This window comes from Bubalus kerabau, chromosome 1, assembly GCF_029407905.1.
Source record: "Bubalus kerabau isolate K-KA32 ecotype Philippines breed swamp buffalo chromosome 1, PCC_UOA_SB_1v2, whole genome shotgun sequence".
NCBI lineage: Eukaryota > Metazoa > Chordata > Mammalia > Artiodactyla > Bovidae > Bubalus > Bubalus kerabau.
In genome coordinates, this window is record NC_073624.1 from 113,699,831 (window position 1) to 113,714,172 (window position 14,342).

Here is a 14,342-nt window from a genome sequence, read left to right on the forward strand (position 1 = left end):
CATCAAGTAGCCAAAGTATTGGAGTTTCAGCTTCAGCATCTGTCTTTCCAATGAATATTCAGAACTCATTTCCTTTAGGTGCAAATAGCTATATGTTTATTGGTATAAAAATGTTTCCTAGTTTATTTGAACTATTTCTTAGTAAGATCTCTCAGAAGGCATATAGGCCCCTGTACAGTAAGCTCTTTGAAGCCAGGGCCACCATGCTTTTCAACATTCTCTCTTTAACACTAGGATAGAGTTAACACATTGTTTTTTGGACCTCAAATGAAATGCCATTGCCTTCTTAACTAGATGGAATGTTCCTACTACAGTTTCATAGACTTCTATAATTTCTCAAATCACTCATCATACTTCTTTGTAATAAATTGATTGTTTTTCTTCTAAGTTATTAGTAAACTCTGGGAGACATTTCTACTTTATGCCCATTAGCACTGGTTATATGGAGCAGAGGACCTGCCCTTTAATAACTCATTAATTAAAAGATATATGCAGTAAATATTAAGGAAATGTTTCCATTACTAGAATACTGTAATCTCACATAACCTCCTCCTCACCAATAAAAAGATATTTCATTTAAGGTTTCACATGAGATACTAAAGCAACTTTCCAGGATAATGTCAAGAAATAAACATCAAATTCTGCTCGAATGTATCAATAATGCTTGGTATGATAGTGCCAATCTAGCCACATGTCACCATTTCTGCAGCCAGTCCTAGTCCAAAATGCCTCTTTCCCTTGAACAGACAATCAGATAGACTTGGGAAATGAAGGCATTCTCACAGAAGCAGTCAAGAACTAGATATTAAATAAAGGTATGTTGAGAGGATCTAGCTTTAGAAGAAGACTGTTTTCAATGATTGAGATAATGAAAATTTAGATAAAATGATAAAATAGTTAGGGTGGGGTACTGAAAAGAATCTTGAGTGTCCACAGGGATGGCTTAACGACTGATTGCAGAGCAAGACTCTGTAACTCTATATTGCAGAAATAGAGCAAATATCAGTGAGAGTAAAGTGATCAGGATCTAGATATCTGGGGGGCATTAAAGGAGACACAGAGGTTGTTAATCAAGAACCCAGATTTCATAAAGAATAAAGAATAATTTAGCAGGCTTTGATAAGTGGGGTTTTCAAATATGAATGACTTCCCTCCTCACTTTCATATCAACTGCTCAGCTGCTTAGTCATGTCCAACTCTTTGCAACCCTATGGACTATAGTCTGCCCAGGTCCTCTGTCCGTGGGACTCTCCAGGCAAGAATAGTGGAGTGGGTTGCCATTTCCTACCCCATTCATATCAAAAGAAGTAGCAAAAGGTATAATCTTCATGGGAAAAAAAGCAATGGGAAATGTTATTATGGACAACTTGGTCCCTGTTATGAACATATAAGAGGACATGATTTTGAGAGGATAGTTTGTTCAGAATGGAATTAAGTATTCCATGGAAGACAACCAAAGTAAGAACATTACACATGAGAGATATTCCCCATCTTTTATTTTCTAAGAGAGGCAAGAGACAGCTAATCCAATCTTCAATTTAGAATGGAAAAAAAAAATCATTTACTTTGTTTCTGTTCAATTTTCATCTTGTCACAGGCTCTCTTCAATTCTAATTCTATTGATTTTTCCACCTCTTTCTTCATAGTACTAGAAAATTATTGAAAGAACAGGATAAAGAAACATCAACCTACTGTAATAGGAATGCCATAGCATCCATTTAGCAATGAAAAGAAACTCAGAAAGCCTCTAGTAAGACCTCAGAATCCACACAGAAGTGTTCCACTAGGAGACACTGAAAAGCAAGTTAAGAAATCTTAGAACTATAATTAGAGTTCAGGGTTGTGAATCCAGGAGAGAGCACGCTGACAGCAACGGCAGCAAGTGCCATGAAGTACAAAGAGTGCTTCTCCGGGCAGAGTGTCCAATATCCATGGAATAAAACACCAAATCTGGGTGAGGGAGAAAGATGATAATGAAGAAAAGGTGGAATAAAAGGAGGGCTTCCCTGGTGGCTCAGACGGTAAAGAATCTGCCTGCAATGCAGGAGAGCTGGGTTCGATCCCTGAGTGGGAAAGATCCCCTAGAGAAGGGAATGGCTACCCACTGCAATATTCTTGCCTGGAGAACTCTATGGACAGAGGAGCCTGGTGGGTCCATGGAGTCACAAAGAGTTGGACACAACTGAGTAACTAACGCTAACAGAATAAAAGGATGCAACAGAGCTGATAATCATGGCAAATGAAGGAGGACACAGGTTAAAGCACAGAATCGCAAAACGTTGGAAAATATAAACATTTACAGTTAATCAAATTATAAAAATAATCAAAATATCAACTGGATTTACTGTCTCATGTCAATTTGCAATATACCTTACAGTTAAGAGTCTGAGTTGTGGATTTATATTTATTTCAGTTCTTTTGATTGACAGCTAAGTGATCTTAGGCACTGACTTTACTCTTTAAAGTCTCAGCTTGTCAGGAAAATGGGAATCACTAGTTTACTTACTTCATCGGGTATTTACACTGATTAAATGAAATAAAAGATACAACTATTTATCATGGTGCCAGGAAGCAAGCAAGAACTTTATACATGTAACTTAGTATTAATAACTATGATTTGCTTTGTTGTCTTTGCTAAAACTCATCAATAATGAAGTGTACAGATGACCAAAGATTATTCTGGGTGCCAGGGGAAAATATAGAGTTGCGTGGTATTTTAGACAATCCACAGGGTGAATGGCCTTGCATAAACTACTGAAAATTCAAAACACATAAAAAAAATCAGCAGAATCTTCATATAAATGGTAAAGATAAAGTCACTAAGATTTAAATATTGTTCTAAGAATGCACAGTATACAAATGTGGATAGATATTTATTTTCTCATGCAAAGTACTAAAAACTTATAAAGCTTTTAAAATACCATCTTGCCTTTCACAACAGTCTTAACAGAAGTTGTCACATGATAACCAGAAAGGTATTCTTGGTGCAATTTAAACATGTAATTAAAGTGAACAATTCAGATTTTAAATTTAATGTAAAGGCATCTAAATGGAGAAGTTATCTTTAAGTAATCTTGGGGACATAAATACATTTAAATCAATGTTAAAGTTTCTAAAAGTTTCACTACAATGTTTTTACCATGGAAGAAAACTGTTCTTGGGAAATATTTTTGTGTTCAAGTAGTAAAGAAGATAAATCAATAGAGTTTTTATTGAACTCCTGCTGTGGATGCTATGGGCACTGGATACAGTGGGGCACTTATTCATGAGGACGTTAGCTGGGGAAATAAGACTAACAAAAAAACAGGAGAAAACAGTGGAAGATGACACAGTCATCGTTTGGAACACCTTATGCATTCAGCCTGAGGCTCAGGTCAGGATCCTGTGAGTCATTTGTTATTCCTCTCTTTCCTTTAATCTCTATATTATCAAAACCTACCTATTCCACCTCCGCAAAATGGTCCAAATCTGACCCCCCCTCCCTCTGCATCCTCGTAGCCACAATTATAGACCAAAACACCTTCAGCTTTCCCTTGAATAAATGCTTTAGTTTCTTAATTCCACTCCTTTTTACTTACAGCCAATATTCTCCCCAATAGCCTGTATAAGCAAGTAAGTACTAGTCATTCAGTCATGTCTGACTCTTTGCGACCCCATGGACTGTAGCCCACCAGGGCTACATGTCCTGTCCTGTCCATGGGATTCTCCAGGCAAGAATACTGGAGTGGGTTGCCATTTCCTTCTCTAAATCTCCTAATAAAGGGAAACAATCCTAAAGGAAATTAACCCTGAATATTCATTAGAAGGACTGATGCTGAAGCTGAAGCTCCAATATTTGGCCACCTGATGCGAAAAGCCAACTCACTGGAAAAGACCCTGATGCTGGGAAAGATTAAGAGCAGGAGAAGAAGGGGACAAGAGAGAATGAAATGGTTGAATGGCATCACTGACTCGATGGACATGAGTTTGAGCAAACTCTGGGAGATAGTGAAGGAGAGGGAAGTCTGGTGTGCTGCAGTCCACAGGGATGCAAAGAGTCAAACATGATTGAGCAACTGAACACAACAAATGGTAAACAAAACTGACTGGGAAAAAAAAAATAGAAACACCACATAAAACATGTCTTATCTTCGCTCCAGGGAAATAGTTTCATGTGCCAAACTTGCACATACACTTGTAAAATACATCTTCATTTTAATTTCATAACTACCTGAATTAACTGTGAGCTATACCAGCCCAGAGGACAGGGAGGTCATTGTGGCCTGAAGTAATTACAAAAGCATCGTGGAGGAGGTTGTGGGGGGGGACTTGAGACGGGCCTTGAATTACGACTGGATTTAAATAGCTGCTATACTTAGTCACATAATTTCCCCTCACCTAATTTTGAGGGGAAATTTGCATCTCCTCTATGCCCAGTTTCTCCTGGCTGGCTCCCATGCCTGTCAAAAGCAGCAGCCCGTTTGCTAAAAAATGGCCAACAAGGTAACTGTGAATAATTTCAGGCTGAAAACACTTGAAATGTCCACAAAAAGAAATGTTAATGGGTAGAGCATCTTAAGAATACATTTGTATGGACTTTTAAAAAATTTATCTTGGCAGCTTTAAACATGTACAAAGCAACAAAATAGCAGGAGCTATATATTTACTGAAGTCAGTCATCACTGTATAACATCTTAATTACTTGCAACCAAATTGTGCTTCAAAGTCATTAATCACAGTAATAATGTATTTCACCATATGGTTTGACATGGTTTGTCATAGGAAAAGTGGGAACTGTGTTGTAGGACTTCCCTCTTATTCTGCTCTAGAATCAAACTTACCAAAGAAAGCTGTGAAACTTTCTGAGAATATCTTCTGTGAATTTCTAATAATCCTATATAGTAAATTTTAGATAACCCAAAACAAAGCAAAAGGACAAAAGTACAAACAAAAACAGTTGGAAGAGATGTCATTTCAGGGAGTCTCAGAAGGTGGCACCAAATATTCGTCTGTACTGACTGCCAAAAGTCAAGAAAAGCCAAACATCAGTTCAGTTCAGTTCAGTTCAGTTGCTCAGTGGTGTCTGACTCTTTGCGACCCCATGAATCGCAGCACGCCAGGCCTCCCTGTCCATCACCAGCTCCTGGAGTTCATCCGGACTCATGTCCATTGAGTCAGTGATGCCGTCCAGCCATCTCATCCTCTGTCCTCCCTTTCTCCTCCTGCCCTCAATCCCTCCCAGCATCAGAGTCTTTTCCAATGACTCAACTCTTCGCATGAGGTGGCCAAAGTACTGGAGTTTCAGCTTTAGCATCATTCCTTCCAAAGAAATCCCAGGGCTGATCTCCTTCACAATGGACTGGTTGGATCTCCTTGCAGTCCAAGGGACTCTCAAGAGTCTTCTCCAACACCACAGTTCAAAAGCTTAAATTCTTTGGCACTCAGCCTTCTTCACAGTCCAACTCTCACATCCATACATGACCACAGGAAAAACCATAGCCTTGACTAGACGGACCTTTGTTGGCAAGGTAATGTCTCTGCTTTTGAATGTGCTATCTAGGTTGGTCATAACTTTCCTTCCAAGGAGTAAGCATCTTTTAATTTCATGGCTGCAGTCACCATCTGCAGTGATTTTGGAGTCCCAAAAAATTAAGTCTGACACTGTTTCCACTGTTTCCCCATCTATTTGCCATGAAGTGATGGGACCAGATGCCATGATCTTCATTTTCTGAACGTTGAGCTTTACGCCCACTTTTTCACTCTCCACTTTCACTTTCATCAAGAGGCTTTTTAGTTCCTCTTCACTTTCTGCCAAAAGGGTGGTGTCATCTGCATATCTGAGGTTATTGATATTTCTCCTGGCAATCTTGATTCCAGCTTGTGCTTCTTCCAGTCTAGCATTTCTCATGATGTACTCTGCATATAAGTTAAATAAGCAGGGTGACAATATACAGCCTTGACGTACTCCTTTTCCTATTTGGAACCAGTCTGTTGTTCCATGTCCAGTTCTAACTGTTGCTTCCTGACCTGCATACAAACATACAAGCCTGCAATGTCATCATTCCCAGTAGCATGACTAGTTGTCCAGAAAGAGCATCTGTTGCCTGGAGCTCTTTCACGGTCATTGCCACTTCTGCCTTCCCTTGTCCCCTCATGGTACAGTCCAATTACAACTTATTATGGAAGCTGCTCCTTGCATAACTGTCACCCATTAGCCTTGCAACTTTGGCCAAACAGGTGTCAGCTGTTGGAAATTGTTGCACTGGCCAGTCCTAACCAAGTGTTCCCTTGATAACCCAGAATCCAATATCTTGATTCCCATGTCTTATGTAACTGATCTTCATATATGGGCACAAGTAAACCTGTCTGAGTGAACTCTGGGAGTTGGTGATGGACAGGGAGGCCTGGCGTGCTGTGATTCATGGGGTCGCAAAGAGTCGGACACGACTGAGCTACTGAACTGAACTGAAACCTATCTGAGATAGAAAATCCTAAAGTAATGAATGCCATCACTTCCTCTCCAAGCTAGAATGGAAATTGGTATTTCTAGTCAATTTCAGGGCTTCTGTGGTGGCTCAGATGATAAAGAATCTGCCTGCAATGCAGGAGACCCAGGTTCAATCCCTGAGTCAGAAAAATCCCCTGGAGAAGGGAATGGCAATCCACTCCAGCATTCTTGCCTAGAGAATTCCTTGGACAGAGGAAGAGTTTGTTCTTCCTGGAAAAGGATCTTAGGTGAAACACACGATTTTTTTTTTTTTTTTTAACACAGTCAATCCATTTCATAGGAATTAAACTGTCTAATCTTTTGACATTCTGAAAAGTATACCATCACTCTTCAATGGAAACCAATTAGAGAAAATAAAGGTAAGCAAACAGAATGCTTCTAAAAACTACAGCACTACCCTAGGTGTCTGATATTGAACTATTAGGGCTCAGGTGTGTCCATGGTGGTAAGACCTATGTCAAGATGTAGGACTGGATTGGGACTCTCATGAAATACATACCTTCAGTGGGACCAGTTCTCAATGTGGAATGGTTTTTTAAACTAAGTGAAGGCTTTTTGAACTCTTGTTGAATTTAATTCTCTTTCAGAATACTAATAAGTACTCAAAACAAGAGATACAAACAGACTGAAAGTGAAGGGCTGGAAAAAGATATTTCATGCCAACGGAGACCAAAAAAAAAGCAAGAGTAGCAATACTCGTATCAGATAAAATAGACTTTAAAATAAAGGCTATGAAAAGAGACAAAGAAGGACACTACATAATGATCAAAGGATCAATCCAAGAAGAAGATATAACAATTATAAATATATATGTACCCAACATAGGAGAACCAAAATATGTAAGGCAAATGCTAACAAGTATGAAAGAGGAAATTTAAAATAACATAATAATAGTGGGAGACTTTAATACTCCACTCACACCTATGGATAGATCAACTAAACAGAAAATTAACAAGGAAACACAAAATTTAAATGACACAATGGACCAGCTAGACCTAATTGATATCTATAGGACATTTCACCCCAAGACAATTAATTTCAACTTTTTCTCAAGTGCACACGGAACCTTCTCCAGGATAGATCACATCTTGGGCCATAAATCTAGCCTTGGTAAATTCAAAAAAGTTGAAATCATTCCAATCATCTTTTCTGACCACAGTGCAGAAGATTTGATCTCAATTACAGGAAAAAAAAAACTATTAAAAATTCCAACATATGGAGGCTAAACAACATGCTTCTGAATAACCAACAATCATAGAAGAAATTAAAATATGCATAGAAACGAATGAAAATGAAAATACAACAACCCCAAACCTATGGGACACTGTAAAAGTGGTGCTAAGGGGAAGGTTCATAGCAATAAAGGCTTACCTCAAGAAACAAGAAAAAAGTCAAATAAATAACCTAACTGTACACCTAAAGCAACTAGAAAAGGAAGAAATGAAGAACCCCAGGGTTAGTAGAAGGAAAGAAATCTTAAAAATTAGGGCAGAAATAAATGCAAAAGAAACAAAAGAGACCATAGCAAAAATCGACAAAGGTAAAAGCTGGTTCTTTGAGAAGATAAATAAAATTGACAAACCACTAGCTAGACTCATCAAGAAACAAAGGGAGAAGAATCAAATCAACAAAATTAGAAATGAAAATGGAGAAATCACGGCAGACATAACAGAAATACAAAGGATCATAAAATACTACTATCAGCAACTATATGCCAATAAAATGGACAACTTGGAAGAAATGGACAAATTCTTAGAAAAGTATACCTTTCCAAAAAGAAATAGAAGATCTTAACAGACCCATCACAAACATGGAAATCAAAATTGTAATCAGAAATCTTCCAGCAAACAAAAGCCCAGGACCAGACAGCTTCACAGCTAAATTCTACCAAAAATTTAGAGAAGAGCTAACACCTATCTTACTCAAATTCTTCCAGAAAATTGCAGAGGAAGGTAAACTTCCAAACTCATTCTATGAGGCCACCATCACCCTAATACCAAAACCTGAACAAAGATCCCACAAAAAAGAAAATTACAGGCCAATATCACTGATGAACATAGATGCAAATATCCTTAACAAAATTCTAGCAAATGAAACCCAACAACATATTAAAATGATCATACATCATGATCAAGTGGACATTATCTCAGGGATGCAAGGATTCTTTAATATCTGCAAATCAATCAATGTAATACATCACATTAACAAATTGAAAGATAAAAGCAATATGATTATCTCAATAGATGCAGAGAAAGCCTTTGACAAAATTCAATATCCATTTATGATAAAAAACTCTCCAGAAAGCAAGAATAGATGGAACATAACCCTAACCCTAACCTCAACATAATAAAAGCTATATATGACAAACCCACAGCCAACATTATCCTCAATGGTGAAAAATTGAAAGCATTTCCCCTAAAGTCAGGAAAAGGCAAGGGTGCCCACTCTCACCACTACTATTCAACATAGTTTTGGAAGTTTTGGGCACAGCAATGAGAGCAGAAAAAGAAATAACAGGAATCCAGATTGGAAAAGAAGAAGTAAAACTCTCACTGTTTGCAGATGACATGATCCTCTACATAGAAAACCCTAAAGACTCTATCAAAAAATTACTGGAGCTAATGAATGAATATAGTAAAGTTGCAGGATATAAAATTAATACACAGAAATCCCTTGCATTCTTATACACTAAGAAAACAGAGAAATTAAGGAAATTAAGAAATTAAGGAAATTAAGTGCAATTCCATTCACCATTGCAACAAAAAGAATAAAATACTTAGGAATATATCTACCTAAAGAAACAAATGGAGAAGGCAATGGCAGCCCACTCCAGTACTCTTGCCTGGAAAATCCCATGGATGGAGGAGCCTGGTAGGCTGCAGTCTATGGGGTCGCTAAGAGTCAGACACAACTGAGCGACTTCACTTTCACTTTTCACCTTCATGCATTGGAGAAGGAAATGGCAACCCACTCCAGTGTTCTTGCCTGGAGAATCCCAGGGACGGGGGAGCCTGGTGGGCTGCCATCTAGGGGGTCGCACAGAGTCGGACACGACTGAAGTGACTTAGCAGCAGCAGCAGCAGCAAAGAAACAAAAGACCTATATATAGAAAACTATAAAGCACTGATGAAAGAAATCAAAGAGGACACAAATGGAGAAATATACCATGTTCATGGATTGGAAGAATCAATATAGTGAAAATGAATATACTGCCCAAAGCAATCTATAGTTCAATGCAATCCCTATCAAGCTACCAATGGTGTTTTTCACAGAACTAGAAAAAATAATTTCACAATTGGTATGGAAATACAAAAATCCTCGAATAGCCAAAGCAATCTTGAGAAAGAAGAATGGAATAAGAGGAATCAACCTGCCTGACTTCAGGCTTTACTACAAAGCTACAGTCATCAAGAAAGTATGGTCTTGGCACAAAGACAGAAATATAGATCAATGGAACAAAATAGAAAGCCCATAGATAAATCCACGCACCTATGGACACCTTATCTTTGACAAAGGAGGCAAGAATATACAATGGAGAAAAGACAATCTCTTTAACAAGTGGTGCTGGGAAAACTGGTCAACCACGTATAAAAGAATGAAACCTGAAACTTTCTAAGTTCAGTTCAGTTCAGTCGCTCAGTCATGTCCGACTCTTTGTGACCCCAAGAACTGCAGCATGCCAAGCCTCCCTGTCCATCACCAACTCCCAGAGTCCACCCAAACCCATGTCCATTGAGTCAGTGATGCCATCCAACCATCTCATCTTCTGTCTTCCTTTTCTCTTCCTGCCCTCAATCTTTCCTAGCATCAGGGTCTTTTCAAATGAGTCAGCTCTTCGCATCAGGTGGCCAAAGTATTGAAGTTTCAGCTTCAGCATCAGTCCTTCCAATGAACACTCAGGACTGATCTCCTTTAGGATGGACAGGTTGGATCTCCTTAAAGTCCAAGGGACTCTCAAGAGTCTTCACCAACATCACAGTTCAAAAGCATCAATTCTTTGGCACTCAGCTTTCTTTATAGTCCAACTCTCACATCCATACATAACTACTGGAAAAACCATAGCCTTGACTAGACAGACCTTTGTTGACAAAGTAATGTCTCTGTTTTTTAATATGCTGTCTAGGTTGGTCATAACTTTCCTACCAAGGAGTAAGCATCTTTTAATTTCATGGCTGCAATCACCATCTGCAGTGATTTTAGAAAGAACACTTTCTAACACCATGCACAAAAATAAACTCTAAATGGATTAAAGATCTAAACGTAAGACCAGAAACTATAAAACTCCTAGAGGAAATCATAGGCAAAACAATCTCCAACATAAGTCACAGCAGGATCGTCTATGACCCACCTCCCAGAGTATTGGAAATAAAAGCAAAAATAAACAAATGGGACCTAATTAAACTAAAAGCTTTTGCACAACGAAGGAAACTATAAGCAAAGTGAAAAGACAGCCTTCAGAATGGGAGAAAATAATACCAAATGAAGCAACTGACAAAGAATTAATCTCAAAAATATACAAGCAAATCCTGGAGCTCAATTCCAGAAAAATAAACGACCCAATAAAAAAATGGGCCAAAGAACTAAACAGACAGTTCTCCAAAGAAGACATACAGATGGCTAACAAATACATGAAAATATGCTCGACATCACTCATTATCAAAGAATGCAAATCAAAACCACAATGAGGTACCATCTCATGCAGGTCAGAATGGCTGCTATCCAAAAATCTACAAACAATAAATGCTGGAGAGGGTGTGGAGAAAAGGGAACTCTCTTACACTGTTGGTGGGAATGCAAACTAGTACAGCCACTATGGAGAACAGTGCAGAGATTCCTTAAAAAACTGGAAAGAGAACTGCCATTCGACCCAGCAATCCCACTGCTGGGCATACACACCGAGGAAACCAGAATTGAAAGAGACACGTGTACCCCAATGTTCATCACAGCACTGTTTACAATAGCCAGGACATCGAAGCAACCTAGATGTCCATCCGCAGACAAATGGATAAGAAAGCTGTGGTACATATACACAATGGAATATTACTCAGCTATTAAAAAGAATGCATTTGAATCAGATCTAATGAGATGAATGAAACTGGAGCCTGTTATACAGAGTGAAGTAAGCCTGAAAGAAAAACACCAATACAGAATACTAACACATATATATGGAATTTAGAAAGGTGGTAACAATAACGCTATATGTGAGACAGCAAAAGAGACACAGATGTACAGAACAGTCTTTTGGACTCTGTGGGAGAAGGCGAGGGTGGGACGAATTGAGAGAATATCATTGAAACATATATATTAACATATATGAAACAGATTGCTAGACCTAAAAATAAAAAATAAAAGAAAAAGAAATGAAGGGAAAAAAAAGAAACTGCTGGATTCCCTGGTGGCTCAGATATTAAAGAATCTGCCTGCCTTGCAGGATACCTGGGTTCAATCCCTGGGTTGGGAAGATCTTCTAGAGAAGGGAACAGCTACCCATTTCAGTATTCTTGCCTGGAGAATCCCATGGACAGAGGAGCATGGCAGGCTACAGTCCATGGGGTCGCAAAGAGTTGGACACAACTGAATGACTAAGCACACACACATGGCCATACTTGTTTACCTGTCTATTGTTTCAGTCCATAACCTCTAAGTCTAAGTTGGGGCCATGTCTACTCACTCGAAAGGATCATGTAGGCTATCTGACATATATTAATAATAATGTTAGTGAATGAATAAAAATTTCTGTAGGGCTTCCTATAGGTCAGATGCTGTGATTTACATGTATTATCTCATTTAATATATATTAATATATGAAAGCCCTGTGAGAGAGACATTATAAACCTTATTTTCTATACAGAAACTTCACATTATTGCATTGCAAAGACTTGCTCAGCTTCAGAACTAGTAAAAAGAAAGCTAGGATTGTGATCTAGGTTTCTGTGACTAAAAATCCATGTTCTTTATCTTTGTGAGGGTACTTTTTCCCATTAATAAACATTTGTTTAATTATGAATATGTAAACATTTGTTTACATAAAATGAATCAAGTATTGTCAGGTTTAAACATTAAATGGTTTCAGACATTTTGTGACTTCATTCCTGTTCCCTTTCTAAAACTACAGTTAGCCTCTAACACATAAGGTTAGCTGGGACCCTTGAAACAAGGGGTTTTGCAAGCATAGTTTTAAAGGAGGCTTGTTACTTGTTACAATGCAGAGGGCTACCAGAAAGTTTTGTTGTGCCCACACAGTAAGGATACCAGACTCTTTATGAGATGCCATCTGTCAAGGTATTAAAGTTATGTTATCGGAAACCCTTCTTTTCCTGGCAGTATTATACACGCAGAGTTAAGCTTCAGGTGTTTACGTTCTCATCTGAAGTTAAAATGAACATATGAACACATTAGTCATCAAACCAGCATCACTATGAAGTGGGGACAGTTTTGGATTCAGCTACTTTGAACTATCAATATATAATATGAACTATCACATATAAATATGTGACCTCGAGTCAGTTACTGAACCCCGTTCTGCCCTATTTTCTTTATCTAAATGTGGAACTAATAAGTTTTTTTCATCATAATATTGTTGTGAAGTGAAATGACATAAAGTACTTAAAGGAAATGGGACACATTAAGAACTCGAAAAATTCTCACAACTATACTCAAATTGTATTTTGATTTTCACCCTGTATTAACAAGTGCTACTATCCTATTGAAATATACCAAACCAATAGCAATGGTGAAAATAGAGCTTTTTATAGTCAGAAACAAAGAAACAATAGTCCCTTAATGACACATATTAGGTCTGTTTTTATTATAATATTATTTACTTGGCTTCCCTGAATCTCTCAAATCTTTTTCTAATTTTGCAGTAATGTCTTACGTTCGTATCCATTAATATTTACAAGAAATTAGAAAAGTTTATTTTACTGCCTACAACTTTGCCACCTTGGGTTTTAAATAACACATTTATTACAATCTTATTATCATTGACTAAGACAGGTGATGTATGCAAGGAGACATGAAGGTGGAAATCCAGGTGCATTGGAAGAGTGAACACTGGAAAGTCATTAAATGGATTTTGTTTTTTTTTTTATGGATCAGTTCTGAACCAGTAATTATCAAGGGACTAGATCCAGGAGATGTCACATGTTGTAAACACTAAATTGTCTAGACCCTGATCCCTGGGTCAAAGGCATCTATAATATTTCAGGGAAAAATTGGTATGGAGTGGAGTGTTTAGCCTGACTATCTTGGCCCCATTCCAAGTTGAGAGACTGTAGTCAGGTTTTCTTAAATCCCTGCTGTTGTTTCTTTTGGAGGCTGTACTCTCATTCAATTCCTTTCTTAAATGATTTTGCAGTATTGTTGTGTTCAGTTAAACAACTGCTGTGTTCCACTCCAGTGATGGATAAAGTGATTTCTGTGCTCAGTATAGAGTTTGTAACACACTCCTTAGGGGGTGAACAGTACAGCACAAATGTATCTTCTACTCATTTTAAAAGAAAGCTACATACTGATCTTAATATAAAAGATATGTGTTTTTTAAGCCCAATACTACAGGGTTCATGCAATCATTTTCCAAAAAAGAGAATAAGAGTTCAAGCTTTGTTTAATGTTGGACCCCATTCTTCTTATCTTGCCTTACTTCAAGATAGAAGAATCCCAATGGAATGACTCAGTGAACTTGAGATTCAAGCAATACACGGTCATTAAGCAAATGGAATGTGCTTAGTGATGCTCAACTAAACTCACAGTTTGCATAGATATGGAATATAAATGAAATAAGATCAGGGCAAGAGACCAGGGCATCTCAGTAAACACAGCATGAGAACCTTTTCTGTGTGGCTTGCTCACTACC